This window comes from Saccopteryx leptura, chromosome X (genome assembly GCF_036850995.1).
Source record: "Saccopteryx leptura isolate mSacLep1 chromosome X, mSacLep1_pri_phased_curated, whole genome shotgun sequence".
Lineage (NCBI taxonomy): Eukaryota > Metazoa > Chordata > Mammalia > Chiroptera > Emballonuridae > Saccopteryx > Saccopteryx leptura.
The window spans coordinates 96,765,331-96,785,345 of NC_089516.1; the positions used below are offsets into that span (position 1 = coordinate 96,765,331).

The following is a 20,015-nucleotide window of genomic DNA, read 5'->3' on the forward strand; positions in this document are numbered from 1 at the left end:
ACAACAGAAATACAAAATATTGTAAGAAAATACTATGAAGAACTGTATGCCAAAAAACTAGACAACCTAGATGAAATGGACAAATTCCTTGAAACATATAATCTTCCAAAAATCAATCTGGAAGAATCAGAAAACCTAAACAGACCAATTACAACAAATGAGATTGAAACAGCTATCAAAACACTCCCAAAAAAGAAAAGTCTTGGGCCTGATGGCTTCACAAGTGAATTGTACCAAATATTCAAAGAAGAACTAACTCCTATCCTCCTCAAGCTATTTCAAAAAATTCAAGAGGAAGGAAGACTTCCAAACTCCTTTTATGAAGTGAGCATAATTCTGATTCCAAAACCTGGCAAAGACAACACAAGAAAAGAAAATTATAGGCCAATATCCCTGATGAATTTAGATGCAAAAATCCTCAACAAAATATTAGCAAACCGGGTCCAGCAACATATGAAAAAAATCATACACCATGATCAAGTGGGATTTATTCTGGGGAGGCAAGGCTGGTACAATATTCGCAAATCAATCAATGTGATTCATCACATAAACAAAAAGGAAGGAGAAAAACCACATGATAATTTCAATAGATGCAGAAAAAGCATTTGATAAAATCCAGCACCCATTCATGATCAAAACTCTCAGCAAAGTGAGAATACAGGGAACATACCTCAACATGATAAAGGCCATCTGTGACAAACCCACAGCCAACATCATACTCAATGGGCAAAAATTAAAAGCAATCTCCTTAAGATCAGGAACAATGCAAGGGTGCCCCCTTTCACCACTCTTATTCAACATAGTTCTGGAAGTCCTAGCCACAGCAATCAGACAAGAAAAAGAAATAAAAGGCATACAAATTGGAAAAGAAGAAGTAAAACTATCATTATTTGCAGATGATATGATATTGTATATAGAAAACCCTAAAGTCTCAGTCAAAAAACTACTAGACCTGATAAATGAATTCGGCAAGATGGCAGGATATAAAATCAATACTCAGAAATCAGAGGCATTTCTATACACTAACAATGAACTGTCAGAAAGAGAAATCAAGGAATCAATCCCCTTTACCATTGCAACCAAAAAAATAAAGTAGCTAGGAATAAATTTAACCAGGGAGATTAAAAAATTGTACTCGGAAAATTATAAAACATTGATAAAAGAAATCAGGGAAGATATAAACAAGTGGAAGCATATACTGTGCTCATGGTTAGGAAGAATAAACATCATTAAAATGTCTATATTACCCAAAGCAATTTATAATTTCAATGCAATACCGATTAAAATACCAATGACTTACTTCAAAGATATAGAACACATATTCCAAAAATTTATATGGAACCAAAAGAGAACACGAATAGCCTCAGCAATCTTGAAAAGGAAGAATAAAGCGGGAGGTATCACACTTCCGGATATCAAGTTATATTATAAAGCCATTGTACTCAAAACACCATGATACTGGCATAAGACAGGCATATAGATCAATGGAACAGAACAGAGAACCCAGAAATAAACTCACACTTTTACCAACAACTGATATTTGACAAAGGAGATAAGAGCATACACTGGAGTAAAGACAACCTCTTCAACAAATAGTGTTGGGAAAATTTGACAGCTACCTGCAAAAAAATGAAACTAGACCACCAACTTACACCACTCACAAAAATAAACTCAAAATGGATAAAAGATGTAAATGTAAGCCATGAAACCATAAGCATCTTAGAAGAAAACATAGGCAGTAGGCTATCTGACATCTCTCGCAGCAATATATTTGCTGATTTGTCTCCATAGTCAAGTGAAATAAAAGACAGGATAAACAAATGGGACTTTATCAAACTAAAAAGCTTCTGCACAGCTAAAGACAATAAGAACAGAATAAAAAGACAAACTACACAATGGGACAATATATTTTACAATGCGTCTGATAAGGGGTTAATAACCAAAATTTATAAAGAACTTGTAAAACGTAATACCAGAAAGACAAACAATCCAATCCAAAAATGGGCAAAAGAAATGAATAGACACTTCTCCAAGGAGGACACACAGATGGCCAATAGGCATATGAAAAAATGTTCAACATCACTAATGATTAGAGAAATGCAAATTAAAACCACAATGAGATATCATCTCACACCAGTCAGAATGGCGCTCATCAATAAAACAACACAGAATAAGTGCTGGCAAGGATGTGGAGAAAAGGGAACCCTCCTGCACTGCTGGTGGGAATGCAGACTGGTGCAGCCACTGTGGAAAACAGTATGGAGATTCCTCAAGAAATTAAAAATCGAATTGCCTTTGACCCAGCTATACCACTGTTAGTAATATACCCCAAGAACACCATAGCACTGTTTGAAAAGAAGAAATGCACCCCCATGTTTATGTCAGCATTGTTCACAATAGCAAAGATCTGGAAACAGCCCAAGTGTCCAACAGAGGACGAGTGGATTAAAAAGCTTTGGTATATATATATATATATATATATATATACACTATGGAATACTACTCAGCCATAAGAAATGATGACATCGGATCTTTTACAACAACATGAATGGGCCTTGATAACATTATACTGAGCGAAATAAGTAAATCAGAAAGAACTAAGAACTATCAATATATGATTCCATACATAGGTGGGACATAAAAATGAGACTCAGAGAAATGGACAACAGTGTTGGGGTTACAGGGTGGGGGGGAGGAGAGGGAAGGGGTTGAGGGAAGGGAGGGGCATAAAGAAAACCAGTTAGAAGGTGACAGAAGACAATTTTATTAATGTCACCCCATCAAAATTAATCAAAAAAAAAAAAAAAGAATGTGTCTCATGGCTAATTCAGACAGTTAGAAGAATAGTATAAGGGTGCTAATTCTGCTTCTCAGGCCAAATCCTGCAAAAGGGACCCCAAGCAAATTGGTGATTTGACTCCTCTGATTTTGCCAATTGGATTAAAAAAAAAAAATAGGTCCGGAACGCTCTGAAATGGAACTAACAATACATGAGCATAAATTTAAAGGACTTTTAGATTACTGGAGCTGATGTATCTGTTATTGCTAAGCTACATTGGCCTCCTTCCTGGCCCACTCATGTAGCAGCCACAGAATTACAAGGTATAGGGCAGAGCAAATCCCCTCAACAAAGTTCTATAGTTTTCTACATTGGGAAGATTAAGAAGGTCATTTTGGATTTTTTAAGCCTTATGTGCTCCCTGGATGGCCAATTAATTTGTGAGGTAGAGATGTTTTGAAAAATATGAGAGTGTTGCTTGTCAGTCCTAATGGTTTAGTCAGTACTCAGATGCTTGATCGTGGATTTTTGCCCACCAAGGGACTAGGAAAAGAACAGCGAGGAATTCTCACCCCCATAGAAGTGGCACCCAATACCAGAAGGTGTGGATTAGGATATCAAAATTCAGCATAGAGGCCTTGGTAGCTCCTGATACCTCAATAATGCATTGTGCAGACCCAATTACTTGTAAATCAGATAATCCTGTATGGTTAGACCAATGGCCCCTTTCTCAGGAGAAACTTAGGGCAGCTGCTCAATTGGTACAAGAGCAGCTACAGCTTGCACACAGCTACAGCTTGGCTATTGAACCATCTAATAGCCCATGGAATACACTTCCATATTTTGATCTTGTTGCTTCCTGGATTATCAAGGGGCATAGGCAACCCTTACAGCTTATAGGTTTTGAGCCTCAAAATTATTGTTGTTCCTTTTTTCAAAGGATCAACAACAATGGTTCTGGGAAACTTCTACTAAATGGCAAATCGCTCTTGCAAATCAATGGACAACTTTATAATGAAACTGTCAACTTAAAATCAGCTCAAAGTCTAGAATTATATGCCATTATCATGGCTTTTCAGCATTTGCCATATTCCCCCTTTAATCTATATACAGACAGCAAATATTTACTTATAGTGTTTCCACTATAAAGACTGCTGTCTTAGGGACAAATGCTGATGAACTATTTCAGCAGTTCCTCCTTCTTCAAATACTTGTATGTCAACATAGAGCTCCATGTTTCATAGGACATACTCAAGCTCACTCCATGCTCCCTGGAGCTTTAGCACAAGGGAATGCCCTTTTTTTTTCTTTCCTTTTTTTTTCTTTTTTTTCTTTTTTTTTTTGTATTTTTCTGATGTTGGAAATGGGGAAGCAGTCAGACAGACTCTCACATGTGCCCGACCAGGATCCACCCAGCACGGCTACCAGGGAAGAATGCTCTGCCCATCTGGGGTGTTGCTCTGTTACAACGAAAGCCATTCTAGTGCCTGAGGCAGAGGCCACGGGGCCATCCTTAGCGCCAGGGGTGGCATTGCTTTGGTGGAGCCTTGGCTGCAGGAGGGGAAGAGAGAGACAGAGAGGAAGGGGAAGGGGAGGGGTGGAGAAGCAGATGGGTACTTCTCCTGTGTGCCCTGGCCGGGAATAGAACCCAGGAATCCTGCATACCAGGCCGATGCTCTGCCACTGAGCCAACCGGCCAGGGCCTAGGAATGCCCTTGTTGATCAAGCTACCCAAAAGAAAATTATTTGGAGCAACCATGACAGATCAAGCAATTCTGTCTCATACTATTCATCACCAGAATGCTGCAGCCCTGTGTAAACAGTTTCAACTTTCTCGGAAAGCAGCATGGCAGATTGGGAAATCCTGTCCAAGGGGTCCTATACACAATCTGCCCCTTCATTTGTAGTTAACCCTCAAGGACCCCTACCAGGACAACTTTGGCAAATGGATGTTACTCATATACCTTCATTTGGCAAACAGTCCTATGTCTGCGTTACAGTGGATACATATTCTGGATTTATAGTAACCTCTGTCAGAACAGGAGAGGCTGCTAAGCATGTTATAGCTTATTGTCTGTATGCATTGTTCTATTATTGGATTTCCTAAACTGGTTAAACTGAAAATGCTCATGCATGTGGAGCAAAAGCATTTACTGTATTTTGTCATTCTTATGATCTTTAAAGTTAAGGTATTATTAAAGTGTACCCAGCAAATATTTTAAGGTCAATTTAAAAAAATTTAAAAGGGGGTAGTCATATCCTGGAACTCCTATGGGTCTACCATATCATGCTTTTTACTTAAAAAAAAATTAAATTTCTTTTGAATGCTGAACAAGAGACACCAAATCTTTTTTGCCTGCAAACTACTACCTTCTTTATTTGATCCAGCTAGTAACACTGTTTTGTCTTTTTCCAAATAGCTCTAGATATATGGAAAAGATTTATATAGGCGGATGGGGATCCTCAAACCTCTCAGTGAGATCTTCTGAGCATGGCTTTTAAGATACCTAGAGGCAGAAAAAGCCCAATAGAGATCAGGGGAACTACCAGCTTTTAGGATACACCCTTAAAGGATCCAACGCCCCAAAGGGGTCTCATAGGATGCCACCTGGGTCCTGCTTCAGTAGTGGAAAGGAAGGTCATTGAGCTAAAGCCTGCCAGACTTACATGCATCTGCTGTGAGGAAACAGGGACACTGGAAGGTAGGCTTCCCCCTCGCTCCTCTAAGAGAGGGTTCAGTCTCTTCCAGCCCTGCTCCAGCCACCTATGACCTAACCTTGCCCAGAATGCTGGGGTTTGCCACTGAAGGCTGAAGGTGCCCAGGGCCGTCGGCCCCATCTACAACACTGTGGACGAGCCTAGGGTATTTCTTCCAAGAAGCAGGTAAACTGATCTCATTTGCACAAGGGCCACTTAACTATGTCTTGCCTGAATAGTCAGGTTTTTTATTCTTCCCTCAAAGATCTCTGTTGTGGGTGTTGATAGTCCTATTTTCTGCTGCTTTGTTTAATATATAGTGTTTCCTTTATTCCTCCTACCTCAATGCCCCACTCATATTTCAGGCTGGGACCTACTCCTAATTTAGAGCTCTCTTTCCCCCTTTTGCCAACTTCTATTATGAATCTACCTTTGCCACCCAGCTTAGTGTATCCCAAGGTTCTCTTTACCAAGCCACACAGTCACAGAGCTCCAGGGAAAAGGAACCTGGTCTCATATCTCCAGGCAGAGGAGAACAGAAGCTCCATATCCACACATGCTGCAGATGGCTTTTCCAGTCTACCTGAATCATTAGCAGATAGAAGCAGCAGTCATTGGGACTTGGACATGAGCTGCAAAGTATAGAATTGTGACAACAATTCCAGTGCCATGTGGACTTTTCCTGGACTCCTGCTCCTTGTGACAGCTCCTAACAGACTGAACTGGGGTTGGGTTGCATTTTTCAGGGATTTGGCATGGTGTTGGGGCCAACTTGGACTTGGTGAACATGTTAAGGACACTACTCTTTTATGGATTCTTGCTGTATTGGCCAAGAGTTTACTGAAAGGCTTTAATCATTGTAAAAAAAATAGAAGACTAGATAAAGAAGATGTGGCACATATACACCATGGTATACTATTCAGCCATAAGAAATGATGACATCGAATCACTTACAACAAAATGGTGGGATCTTGATAACATTATATGGAGTGAAATAAGTAAATCAGAAAAAAACAAGAACTGCAGGATTCCATACATTGGTGGGACATAAAAATGAGACTAAGAGACATGGACAAGAGTGTGGTGGTTAGGGGGGGGCGGGGGGAGGGAAGGAGGGAGAGGGGGAGGGGTGGGATACAAAGAAAAGTAGATAGAAGGTGACGGAGGACAATCTCTCTTTGTGTGATGGGTATGCAACAGAATTGAATGACAAGATAACCTGGACATGTTTTCTTTGAATATATAAACCCTGATTTATTGATGTCACCCCATTAAAATAAAAATTTATTTATAAAAAATAATAATAAGCATCAATATATTGCATTAATTTTTCTAAGTTTCTGTATTGTGTATATCCTAAAAATTCTATAACAATTTTAATTTACTGCATATGTACTAGTAGACAGAATTAAAATAAATGTTCTTATCAATGCAAGGTTAACAGTCTATTTATAACAATAAGGGAATAAATATGATTATTAAAAGTAAATTTAAATATTTAATATATTTTTATGTTCTGTTGTCTTAATGATACATTTTTATAAGAACAATGAGTTTGGAGAATTTCTTTAAGTTATTGTACTGTACCACCACTAAGACTTGTTAATGTTATAAAAAATGTGCAAGTGAGTTATTGCCCTCTTTTTACTCCATGACTCTTATGCTAGCTTATGCCATCAACACTTATTATATGGAAGGTGAATTTTTCTGGTAACTTGGAGCTTTTCTGACAATCTTACCAATTTTACACATGGCAAAATAGAATCCTGACCATATTACAACTTATAAACAAAAATTATGCCTTTAAAAAAATCAGACCAATTTCACGAAATAGAAAGCATATTGGTGATTTTCACAGGCATGGAGATGAGCATAGCTATGTTTTAATGTGTGTCACAAGAAACACCTAGCAAATTCAGTGCATCACTGTTTAAATACTGTTCCTCAACAAAAGCAATCCCTGTTGTTAATTCTCCATCTAATCATTAATCCAAACAGCTGTCTGATCTAATCAGCTAATCTAATTGTTTTGTCCTCTGATAGGCCACTAAACTAATCAGCAAGTGCTGATCTGACCTGCTGTTGATCTAATTGACTGCCTAATCTAGTCAATTGTCTGATCTAATCAGACACTAGCTAGCCAAAATAAAGCTGGTCTAATCAACTGCTATCTGATCGGCCACTGATATAATCAATAGCTTGATCTAGCCAGCTGCCTAATTTGCTCAGCAGATAATCCATTCAGTGCCTAATATGATCAGTGTCTTAAATTAAGCAGCCACTTAATTTAGCTAATCTAAACAGCCTCTGAAATAATTGCCTGCCTAACACTAATGACTGCTTAGCCTAATCAACTACAAATCTAAATTGCTTGCCTAATCATAGCAGCAAACTAAACTAATCAGCTACTAATTCAATTAATCAATAATCTAATAGGTTGTTTAATCTATTCAACTGCAAACCTAATCAGCCACCTAATTTTAATCAGTTGCCTGATTTAATCGGCTGCTGAAAATAATTAATTTATAGTGGTGGGAAAACATAGACCAAGAGAAGAGAATTGCAAATTTCCTAGACTGAAACTGAAACTTGTTCTCCAGACTTTAAATTCTTTACTTAACAGCATTTTTATACCTTTAACTCATGACTCTTATTTTTTTAGTACCAATCTAATGGTCAAGGAGTTTTAGTTATAAGTGGCAGAAACACCTCTCAATCTTACTTAGGCCCAAAATAAAGTATTGGCTTTTATAACTGAAATATTCAAGGGTATATCCAGTGATTCAAATGATTAGCTCAGTTTTCTTCTCTCTTCTTTTATCAGTTTTGCTTAATTCTTTGGCCTTATATTCTGCTATTATTAAGGTGACCAATTTTTTTACAATGAAAAGGAGGACAAAATAAATTGAAGAAAACAATATCATAAATAAAAGAGACATTTTATTCATTGCAGCAATAATACACTATAATATGATAAAAACATTTGTAATATTTTATATTGTAATTATGCTTACATGCCTATTGTTAATTGTGCTTACCTGTCTATGATTGAATATTCACTGAGAAAGAAATAATTGTGCGTCTACAATGTCGTATGTGCCATGTCATGTTTCAGTAAGAAGTACACAAAGCCATTTGCGCGCTGGGTATATCACATGCTATCTCAAGGTCTCCCATGCAGAGCGCATGCTCTCATAATTGCATCTCGCTGCACTGTATTGATCCTTGAAGAATTGTCATGTCAAATACAAATACGTTACGCAACACGCAATGGATGGACTCTGCATCAATAGAATACGGACATTTATAGATTAGTCTTCCAATATCAAAAAGGAGGACACTTTTCGAGGAAGGACGGAACTTACAAAAGAGGGACTGTCCTCCCTAAAGGAGGGCGATTGGTCACCTTACTATTATGGATGGGATTTTGCTATGTTGACAAGATTTACAAGGACCAATTTTAGCAACTCCAATGGAACAATAACTATCTATAAAGGACTTATATTTTAAGAGAAGTCTCTGATAAATCCTTGTCTTGATTATGTACCATCACATAGTCATATCCTCAGTTAGGGTGACTGACCATTTTGTCCCCAGCATGTTTTGCCATGAAAAAGACAAATGCCAATTCATTGTGGAATTCCCCCTCCCCTTTGGTTAGACAAACATTGTCACACCTCTTATAACTGACTTTGAATTCAAAATAAAATTATAGATAGGAAAGTAGGAGAAAAGGGGCATCACCTATGCTTTATTCTGATAGAACAAGAATAAAGGGTTAAATATTTTATTTGAAAAATAACATGGTATATATTGCACTATTCATTGTGTGTCATCAGGAAAGTTACTTCATCACTCAAATGAAGCAATCTTCTCCTTCCCCTCACATTTTCTCATCAGATCAATAAGGATAAGAATCTTTGTGCAGTCCACTACAAATGGCTGTGGTGAGAAAAACTGCCATATTGTTCAACTCCCGGGAAGAGCAGCACTCCCATCAAAACTTTAATGCCAGAATAATGAAAATAATGCCGTTCAATGAGTGACTTTATATAGTGACCCTGGTTGTGACAAGTCAATGAAATGATAAATGTAAAAGCATTTTGTAAGCTGTTAAATTTGTAAAACTTTATTAAAGGCATTATATCTGCTCACATATAAGTTTAATCAGACTATCAGAACTACAGAGAAATATTTTTATACATAGATTTGTTACAGGGATTTGACTTTTGAGAATTGGTTAAACAGTCTCTGTATCAGGTATCTGTAATTCTGATCTTGTATGTTAAAGCCCACAAGTCAAGCAGCAGGGAAGTAAAGATGAATGCAACGTGGAGGGAGAGAGGAACAAGATGGATCCCACAGACATGCATTGGAGCTCACAAGGATGAACTGAATCTGTGTCCATCCTTGATTCCTCTGACTCTGATGGTATAAATATTTTGGAGAAGTTGAGGCCTTTTGTCTTTGAACTAAACACGTTCTGGTCCAAAAGTCAGAAAAGCTGAAATAGGATCCAGGGGAAGATGGAGTAATTACAAGTCTGACTACTGCCTTGCAACAGCAAGATAAGACAGCAGATAAGTGACAATGAGGTTAAAAAAAATGGTTGCCGCTTTCTGTCTGCCCCACATATCTCCCACAGGAATCTTTCTTGTGGCTCACCCCAAATTACAGAAAAAAAGGAATTCTGGGAAACACAGCTAAGCTTAGTTAATTTGCCACATCACAAAGCCAAGTGCTATGTAAAAACACTGGTAGGAGACACTGTCAGATTGGATGGGGGAAGGGATTCCAAGCACGGGAGACAGGTTGAACAAGGGCATGGATGTGAGGTCTGTATTGGAGAATCAACAAGTAGCCTAGTTTTCCAGGCATTTGAACTCTAAGAATAGGAAGATATAAATCTGAAAAAGAAGTTTTGGACAATATTAAGTAACTCTTGAATGACAGGTAATGAAACTAATACCATAATAAATGGAGAAATAACTGAAGGTTGTTGAGTAGGTGAGTGACATTATTGGAAATTTAACCTGTCAGCAGGTACAGGATAAATCAGACAAGAGAAAGATTGTAGCAAGAGAGAAAGTTGGTGCCAAACAGAAGACTTGAGCTTATTTTTGATCCATTCCAGCCCTCAAACATTAGAGAGTAATGGGAAGAAATAAAAACTACTTAACTCTCCATGGCACACACACAATTGCCAGCTCTTCCGTTCTGTGTGATATTTCTAGACTGTCTGACTCTAGTCAAAATTACTCCTGTCTCCTGAACATTCCTCCTTGTTCCCAAGAAGTCTTCTGCTATAATTATTTGTTTTTCTCAAAATGAGAGAAGCAAGGTTTTCCTGTGAGACAGGTGCCCAAAGATATGTCAAGGGGTTGTAGGATGCTGACTGCACATTTGGGACTATTAAGCTCTGTTCTTAGAGGCACGAATGGACATATTTGCACATTATGAGGAAAGAAAATGAAATAAATAAGGCCTCTACTGGCTTGAGACTTAACAATAGGTCTTCAGATACTATCTCATGAGGAAGTGAAGAGCAGCCACCTCCCTGTCACATCCACTACACTTAGTGTCGAATTGGCAAGTCTAAACAGAGCAGCATCCCAACCCTAAATGCAAAACATGGAGTCAGGGCCACAGGATCTAACCTCACTAAATGTAGGACCCTGGACAATTCTTCATTCTCTCAGGGTCTTATTTTCTTCATGTGCACAGTTCAAGTAATGACAAGCTCTGCATTGCCTAACAAAGCTACAGTAAGGCCTCCATGAGAAGACAGTTATGAAAGCACTTAATGAACTTTAAAGAGCTGTTTTCAGGGGATGAATCATCACTGCAGTTATTATAAAAGCTTTGATCTTCACTGGCCTGAGTAATGCTGTGGTCAAAGTAGTGTTAAATAAATAATTCCTGGTGCTGCTGCTGCAATTAAATATTTGATTTATGAGAAAAATTAATTAGAGAAGACGACTGGGTATTATATTGGAAGGCAAAAGTTACACCGTAGTCATCAGTGAGAACACTTGGGGAAAAGGAATTGCCCCAGCTCCATCAGCCCCTCACTAACTCATTTGAACACTTCTCTTATTGGCCTTTCTTCCTCTACCTTTTCTCTTTCCTTCAACTGAAGTGGAACTCCTATATATATCATGGAGAAGCCACAGGGGGTAAAATCCCCTTGAAATTCATGCAAAAATAAAATATGTATCCTTATTGTACCTTTTCTTAATATTTAGAACATTTACTAACTTTTATCAAATTTTTAAGGGGGAAAAGTCTTTCCAGGGAGTTCTTACATGTATTTCCAAATTCTATTGAGTTGTCTGTGCTTAATGTTTTTCATTGCTGCCCTCCACCCCCTTCACACACTTTCCACTTCTCTACTCTGATCTGACCTGTATAGACTGCTTCAATGAGCCCTCTAAAGGTAATGTTTCAAGTTGGTTTCAGCCAGTGGAGGCACTTCCAGAACATCAGAGTGAGGGGGTGGAGGAATATGAGGACAGAGTAGATATTCCCCTAGCTATTTCTTTGATAGCTTGGCAAGGGTTTGTTTTACCCCTGGACTGAAGGTCACAACTCCTGTCAAGCAGCTTTCTTCATATGGCACTATCTGCTTTTAGATTTTGGCAAGTGCACTCTCCTCTTATTTCTTTAGGCTTAGGGAAAGTAAAGGCTCCAACAGTTAATAGCCTCAAGGAGCATTTTCCGTTCCCTGAAGTCCTCTCAACAACTAAGTAAACAGTCCACTTATTAAACCTTCCTCAATTATCCAGTTTGAGAGAGACATATGTTTCTGTTGGAACCCTAACTCAAAAATGGAGTCATATAAAGTTATAAAATGGATAATAAAGATAAGAATTTGGAAGTTATGGCCCTGGCCGGTTGGCTCAGCGGTAGAGCGTCGGCCTGAGGTGCGGGGGACCTGGGTTCGATTCCTGGCCAGGGCATATAGGAGAAGTGCCCATTTGCTTCTCCACCCCCCCTCCTTCCTCTCTGTCTCTTTCTTCCCCTCCCGCAGCCAAGGCTCCATTGGAGCAAAGATGGCCCGGGCGCTGGGGATGGCTCCTTGGCCTCTGCCCCAGGCGCTAGAGTGGCTCTGGTCGCGGCAGAATGACGCCCCGGAGGGGCAAAGCATCGCCCCCTGGTGGGCAGAGCCTCGCCCCTGGTGGGCGTGCCGGGTGAATCCCGGTCGGGCGCATGCGGGAGTCTGTCTGACTGTCTCTCCCCATTTCCAGCTTCAAGAAAGATAAAAAAAAAAAAAGAATTTGGAAGTTATTCAAAAGCAAGTATTTGAGAAGGTGTAGTCATTTTAAAGACCCAGCTGTAATGGCCAGAGCATTCCATATCAGATGATTTCATGTTGTTTCATTAGGATTCATTGCTAGTATTGAATAGAACATGACTATTTCGGGGTTCCTAACCTTGACATAACAATTCCAATGGATCAACTGATCGTATTTACCTATATAATAGTGACCACTTGAGATTAAGAGCAAATCTGGTACTAATAGGTATTTCCCCAGAGTTTTGATTTCAAATTCTTCATTACCCCACATTGCTCAGGTGTCCAGGAGTTTATTAGGGGCCTGGATAGCTGAATGTTGGCAGGCAGGTGTTATTCCTGCTACACACTTGACCAATGGGCTCCTTGAGATATGTCTTTCTGATGTGGGTCACTCCAGTGAAACATTTTCTCCTTTTTGACTTCACCATTTTCCCTGTGGTCTCTCCCCCTCTTTCCTCCACAGCTTTTAGAACTTAGGTAGAATAAGAAAATTGGATTACAGAGGCTTCCAAATTTCTGAATTTATAGCTTTTGAAAAATTCAACAGCCAAGATTTTGACACTTTTGTTCTCTGATTACATTTTGACAATTTTTCTTCAAGTCGTAGGCGACTCATGTCTAACATTTTGGGTGGAATAAAAGAGAGTCTCAGGTAAAATAATTCAATGAAGTACAGAAGAGGAAAATGCACAGGTTCAAGTACCATGCCTTTTCTTGTCACAAGAATTTCTGGAATGAAGTGAAGGCCATCTTAGACTGTTCATGGATGGCATAACATCCAAGGTCCCTTAGAATTATAAGTCTACCAACTTTTCTTCCCCTGAATCAAGAATCTTTTTTGAATAAGACTATGAGGAATGATATTATTCACAAAATAAAATGGGGAAAAAAGGAGACAATAATTTCTTGGACTCTGCATATGTATGAGACAGTTCTATTTGTAATTGAAGACACTATTTGGGAAATCACCTATAACCTATTAAGCAAGATAATATGAGGTAAATATTTTACTATTCTGAGCCAATTTTACATTTTCAATTTAATTTTTCTTGTTTTCTGACCAACTGGCCATTTCAGAGATACTCTGGTAGAGTTTGCAGTTGTTGGTAATGTTTATTTGATATAAAAAAAATTGCCCTGAAAGACAATGATGAGCTAGTTCATGAAATTCCTTGAAATTTTGATGAAAGACTGAGGAATTGCATAGCACCAACAACATGGCACTGTATACAGAGTCCATGTCTTAAGAAATTGCTGTTTTCTATATATTGCCTTTGTTTACCCAGATGTTTTGTGTCCTCCAGGAAGTAGACACTGTATTAGAGATGTAAGAATACAAGAAGTATATTAGCAGACATCTGTGAAAAATTAAAGAAGTAATGAAGCAGGATTCGGCATAGAAAACCTTATATCTCAATGTTCATCTGATAAAATTTCAGCCAGTTTAATGGGTAGTTATGAAGCAAACATTTCCCATTAGATAGTGTGTTGGGCAAAAATGGTCATGCCTTTAGAAATCATCTGGGGCCTGCCCAGGAAAAGTGTCGTTTTTGCTCAAAAACTGAGATTAATCATGAAAGTCCAAATAGCTGGAGGCTGTAGCTCACTTCACTCTTTGCAGCCAAATGTCAAGTTCTTGCTTGAAGGGAAATCCAAAAAGTACACCTGAATGACTTCCATAATAATCCATTATTTTTATCATTCAACTTATTTCACAAAAACTTGAAACTTGACCCTGTAGTCATCAAGTGATGAGAATAGCCTATATAGAAACCAGAGTTTTCAGGTAAATAACATGCTCCTTATATACTTTTTGCTAGACCCAAATGAGTCACTTATTTGCAGGGATAATGCACACAATAAGATTCTGCTCCAAATAGTGACAGTGTTTGAGAGTCCTGAAAACCATGGAGAATGCAAGATTTAGAATATCTGAAAGAGCACTCCAGACGTGAACACATCCAAACAGTCTCTCTTACAGCTACAAAGAAACACATAGGTCACTGATTAATGTATGCTTTATAAACCTGACATCCACAGAATGGTCTAGGGCCTGAAACACTCAAAGCTGATATAAATTCTCTCTGCTCAGGTTAAGTATTTAAATCCACATTGATGTAAGGATTTCTATCTTTATGAAAGAGTGGCTTTCAACATAAACATCCATCTCATTATAGAGTCTTGGGACTCTTGGATTTCAGAGAGCAAATTTTTTATTATAATGTGGCTCTTTAAAAGGCCATTTTTCCAGGCTTCTTGGAAGTTTTGTTCTAATTATTTGGTTCTAGAGTTACCAACCTGTGTTGTACACATTTTGGAGCAAAAACACTTACAGGAGAACTACTCTTATGCTTATTTCCACAGCTTAACACAACCAGTGTTAGCGTTAAGTTCCTCTAATTATAAAACAGTAATTTGCATAGGCTCATTCATCATAGTCTAACAAATTCAACCTGGCATAGAAGAATTTGGTCAAGTGATGTGATACCATTTAATGTATGAACCGTCAAAATGAACTCTCTGAATAGTGGGCTAATAATACTAGTAATACCTAATAATTACTGAAGACATTGTTTTCCAGGTACTGTGTTAAGAACTTTACATAATTTTTCTCATTTATTCCTTCAATTACTATATATAATATACATGATTATTATCCAAATTTACATATGAGAAACTGGAGACACAGGTCAAATAACTTCCCCTAATTCATACCATCTGATATGGAGCTTAGATTCAAACCCAGGATGTCTGGCTTCAAAACCCAGGCTCTTAATAAACTACATGGTAATACAAGTGGCTTTCTCAAATGCAGTGTTTTAGGTCCTGCCATCCATATGAAGTGTATCTACCTTGCAGAAGATGCAGAAAAATAATAAAAGAAAAAAAAAGAATAAATAATGTAGATTGAAGTCATTCGATTTAGAAGCTCAAGTCTGATTCTATTAGGGCAGAAAGCTATTTGGGAAGCCATAAAAACTGAAGGTGTTACCCCTGAGTAGTTTTGTAGATGGTCACTATGAAAGATAATCCTCCATTAACTATGAATGTCCCTCACAAAAGTCCTTAGAATATTGTATCTTATTTTCACAACCATTTACTGGGGAAAGGATTCCAAGTAGAGAATGACACACTAAAGAATAGGTACAAACAGGAAAGAACAAGTTTAAGATTTTTTTTTAATTAGGAGGCACCTGGAAAAGTTGCCAGTATTTGGTGTGCAGGAGGTGAAGGCCAAGTATAAATTAATAATGGAAGAGGCAAGCAAGTTTCTAGGAGCAAGGATGAGCTCCTGTTCTATAATAGAAGTAAAACATTCTAATGGGCCTTAGACAGTAAACAGAATCTTACCTGGCAAGACAGAAAAGGGAGGGGAGAGCTGGCAAGTCAGCAAGGGTTGGATAGAGGCATTAACCCTACTGCTTTAACCTACACACATTAAAAATTCCCACTGGTAAGGGATGTGAAGTATGGAAAGGTGGGGGGTTGATGCTGCCTGTCAATCAATTTATGTCCAAGGGTGAGTGTGATATGGAGACATGATTCAGACATTGCTTCACTTAGTCTCATTCCTAAGAGCCCATGATCTTGAGTGTGATTCCAGGGGTGGAAAGTGAGCATATAAAAAATATCACATGATATAGTTAACCATTTTAAATTGTACAATTCAGTGGCATTTTGTACTTTCAAATTTTGTGTGGTGAGACTCTCTATTTAGTTCCAAAACATTTTGTTTTAATTTATAAATTTTATATAGAAAATTAACACGGTGACCTTGATCAATAAGAGTACATAGGTTTCAGGCAAACATTTCTATAGCATTTGAACTGATTATGTTGAATACCCACCACCCAAAGTCAAATCATTTTATGTCACTTTATATTTGTCCCTCTTTACACTCTTCCACTCACCCCCTCTATGGTCCCCCTCCCCCATGTCTCCTCTCCCCTGGTAACCACTTCACTTTTATCTATGTCCATGAGCCTTAGTTTTATACCCCACCTATGTGTGAAATCATACAGTTCTTAGCTTTTTTCTGATTATTTATTTCACTCAGTATAACGTTCTCAAGATCTGTCCATGTTGTCATAAATGTCACTATGTCATCATTTCTGATGGCTGAGTAGTATTTGATTGTATATATGTACAACATCTTCATCCAGTCCTCTATCGAAGGACACTTTGGTTGTTTCCATGTCTTGGCCACTGTGAATAATGCTGTGATGAACATGAGGGTGCATGTGTCTTTACATACCCATGTTTTTGAGATTTGGAGGTAGAAACCCAGTAGAGGTTTTACTGGGTCATATGTTAATTCTATTCTTAATTTTTAAGAAACCACCATGCTTTCTTCCATAATGGTTATACTAATTTGTATTCCCACCAGCAGTGAATGAGGGTATCTTTTCTTCCACAGCCTCTCCACTACTTGCCATTACCTATTTTGTTGATAATAGCCAATCTAACAGGTGTCAGATGGTATCTCATTGTAATTTTGATTTGCATTTCTTGAATAGTTACAGAAGATGAGCATCTTTTCACATATCTGTTGGCCATTTGTATGTCCTCTTGAGAGAAGTGTCTGTTCAGTTCCTCTCCCCAATTTTTAATTGTATTGTTTGCTTGTTTGTTGTGCAGCTTTGCAAGTTCTTTATATTTTTTGGATATTAACTCTTTATCAGAGCTGTTGTTTGTAAATATAATCTCTCATTTAGTTGGCTGGCTATTTGCTTTGTTGTCAGTTTCTTTTCCTGTGCAGAAGATTTTTAATTTGATACAGTCCCATTCATTTATTTTTTTTCCCTTACTTCCCTTGGTTTTGGGATCAAATTCATAAATTGTTCCCTACGACCAAGGTCCATGAGCTTAGTACCTATATTTTCTTCTATGTAATTTATTGTTATAGATCTTATATTTAGGTCTTTGATCCATTTTGAATTAATTTTTGTGCAGGGGAACAAACTGTAGTCAAGTTTCATTCTTTGCATGTGGCTTTTCAATTTCCCCAGCAGCATTTATTGGAGAGGTTTACTTTTCTCCATTGTGTGTTTTTGGCTCCTTTGTTGAAAATGATCTGTCCATATATATGTGGTTTTATTTTGGGGATCTTGATTCTGTTCCATTGGTCTATATGTCTGTTTTTCTGCCAATACCATGCTGTTTTGATTATCATGGCTCTATAGTATAATTTAAAGTCAGGTAGTGTGATACCTCCGGCTTCACTCTTTTTCCTCAGGATTGTTTGGTTATTTGGGTTTTTTTTATAGTTCCATACAAACCTGATTTTTTGAGCTATTTCTTTAAAAAAGGACATTGGGATTTTGATAGGGTATGTATTAAATTTGTATATTGCTTTCAATAATAGGTCTATTTTAACTATGTTGATTCTTCCAATCCATAAACACATAATATTTTTCTATTTCATTGTATTTTTCCATTTCTTTCAATAACGTTTTTGTGGTTTTCAGTATATACGTCCTTCAATCCTTTGTTAAGTTTATTCTTAACTGTTTTTATTTTTTGTTGCAATTATAAAATAAACTGTGTTTTTCTGCAAATAGAACTACCTTATGACCCAGCAATCCCTCTACTGGGTATATACCCCCAAAACTCAGAAACATTGATACGTGAAGACACATGTAGCCCCATGTTCATTGCAGCACTGTTCACAGTGGCCAAGACATGGAAACAACCAAAAAGCCCTTCAATAGAAGACTGGATAAAGAAGATGTGGCACATATACACTATGGAATACTACTCAGCCATAAGAAACGATGACATCAGATCATTTACAGCAAAATGGTGGGATCTTGATAACATTATAAGGAGTGAAATAAGTAAATCAGAAAAAAACAAGAACTACATGATTCCATACATTGGTGGAACATAAAAATGAGACTAAGAGACATGGACAAGAGTGTGGTGGTTACCAGGGGTGGGGGGAGGGAGGACAGGGGGAGAGTTAGGGGGAGGGGGAGGGGCACAGAGAACTAGATAGAGGGTGGCGAAGGACAATCTGACTTTGGGCGAGGGGTATGCAACATAATTTAATGACAAAATAACCTAGACATGTTTTCTTTGAATATATGTACCCTGATTTATTAATGTCATCCCATTACCATTAATAAAAATTTATTTAAAAAAAAAAAAATAAAAATAAACTGTGTTTTTTAGTTCATTTTCCAATGTTTCATTGTTGGCACATAGGAAAGCAGTGAACTTTTGTATATTGATTTTTTACCCTGCGACTTTACTGTATTGGTTTATTGTTTCTAATAGTTTTGATGGAGTCTTTGGGGTTTTCTATATACAAAATCATGTTATCTTCAAAAAGTGATACCTTTACTTCTTCCCCAATATAAATGTCTTTTATATTTCTCTTGCCTGATCATTCTGGCTAAAAACTCTAAAACTATATTGATTAAGTGTGGAGACAGTGGGCAACCTTGTCTTGTTCCTGATTTTAGAGGAAAAGCCTTCATTTTTTCAACATATAGTATGATATTAACTGATGTTTTGTCATATATGGCCTTTATTATATTGATGTACTTTTCTTTTATTCCGATTTTATTTATTGTTTTAAACATGAAAGGATGTTTTATCTTACCAAATGCCTTTTCTGTATCTATTGATAGGATCATATGATTTTTGTTCCTTGATTGGTTGATGTGGTGTACTACATTGATCGATTTCCATGTGTTGAACCAAGTTTGTGTTCCTGAAATGAATCCCACTTGATCATGATGTATTATTTTTTAATGTATTATTGTATTCAATTTGCTAGTATATTGTTTAGGATTTTTGCATCTGTATTCAATAGAGATATTGATCTGTAGATTTTTGTTTGTTTGTTTTTTTGTCTTGTCCTTGTCAGGTTTTGGTATAAAGGTTATGTTGGCCTCATAAAATGTGTTGGGGAGTATTGTTTCTTCTTCTACTTTTTGGAAGACTTTGAGAAGGATAGGTACCAAATCTTTGAATATTTGGTAGAATTCACTAGTGTAGCCATTTGGTCCTGGACTTTTGTTTTTGGGGAGGTTTTTGATAGTTGTTCCTATATCCACCCTGCTTATAGGATTATTTAGGTTTTCCACTTCTTTGTGACTCAGTCTAGAAAGATAGTATAGTTCAAAGAATATATCCATTTCCTCTAGGTTGTTAATTTAGTGGCATGTAATCTTTCACAATATTCTACTATGATCCTTTGTATATTTATGATATCTGTGGTAATTTCTCCCTTTT

The 20,015-nt window shown here is 37.5% G+C and overlaps 1 non-coding gene across 1 annotated transcript; it reads left to right on the plus strand.

Moving 5' to 3' along the window:
* Nucleotides 1-12,359: 12,359 nt before the first annotated feature.
* On the plus strand, nt 12,360-12,435 carry TRNAL-GAG (transfer RNA leucine (anticodon GAG)). Its single transcript has one exon. It is a non-coding gene; the product is annotated as a tRNA-Leu (tRNA).
* The last annotated feature ends 7,580 nt before the right edge of the window (nt 12,436-20,015 follow it).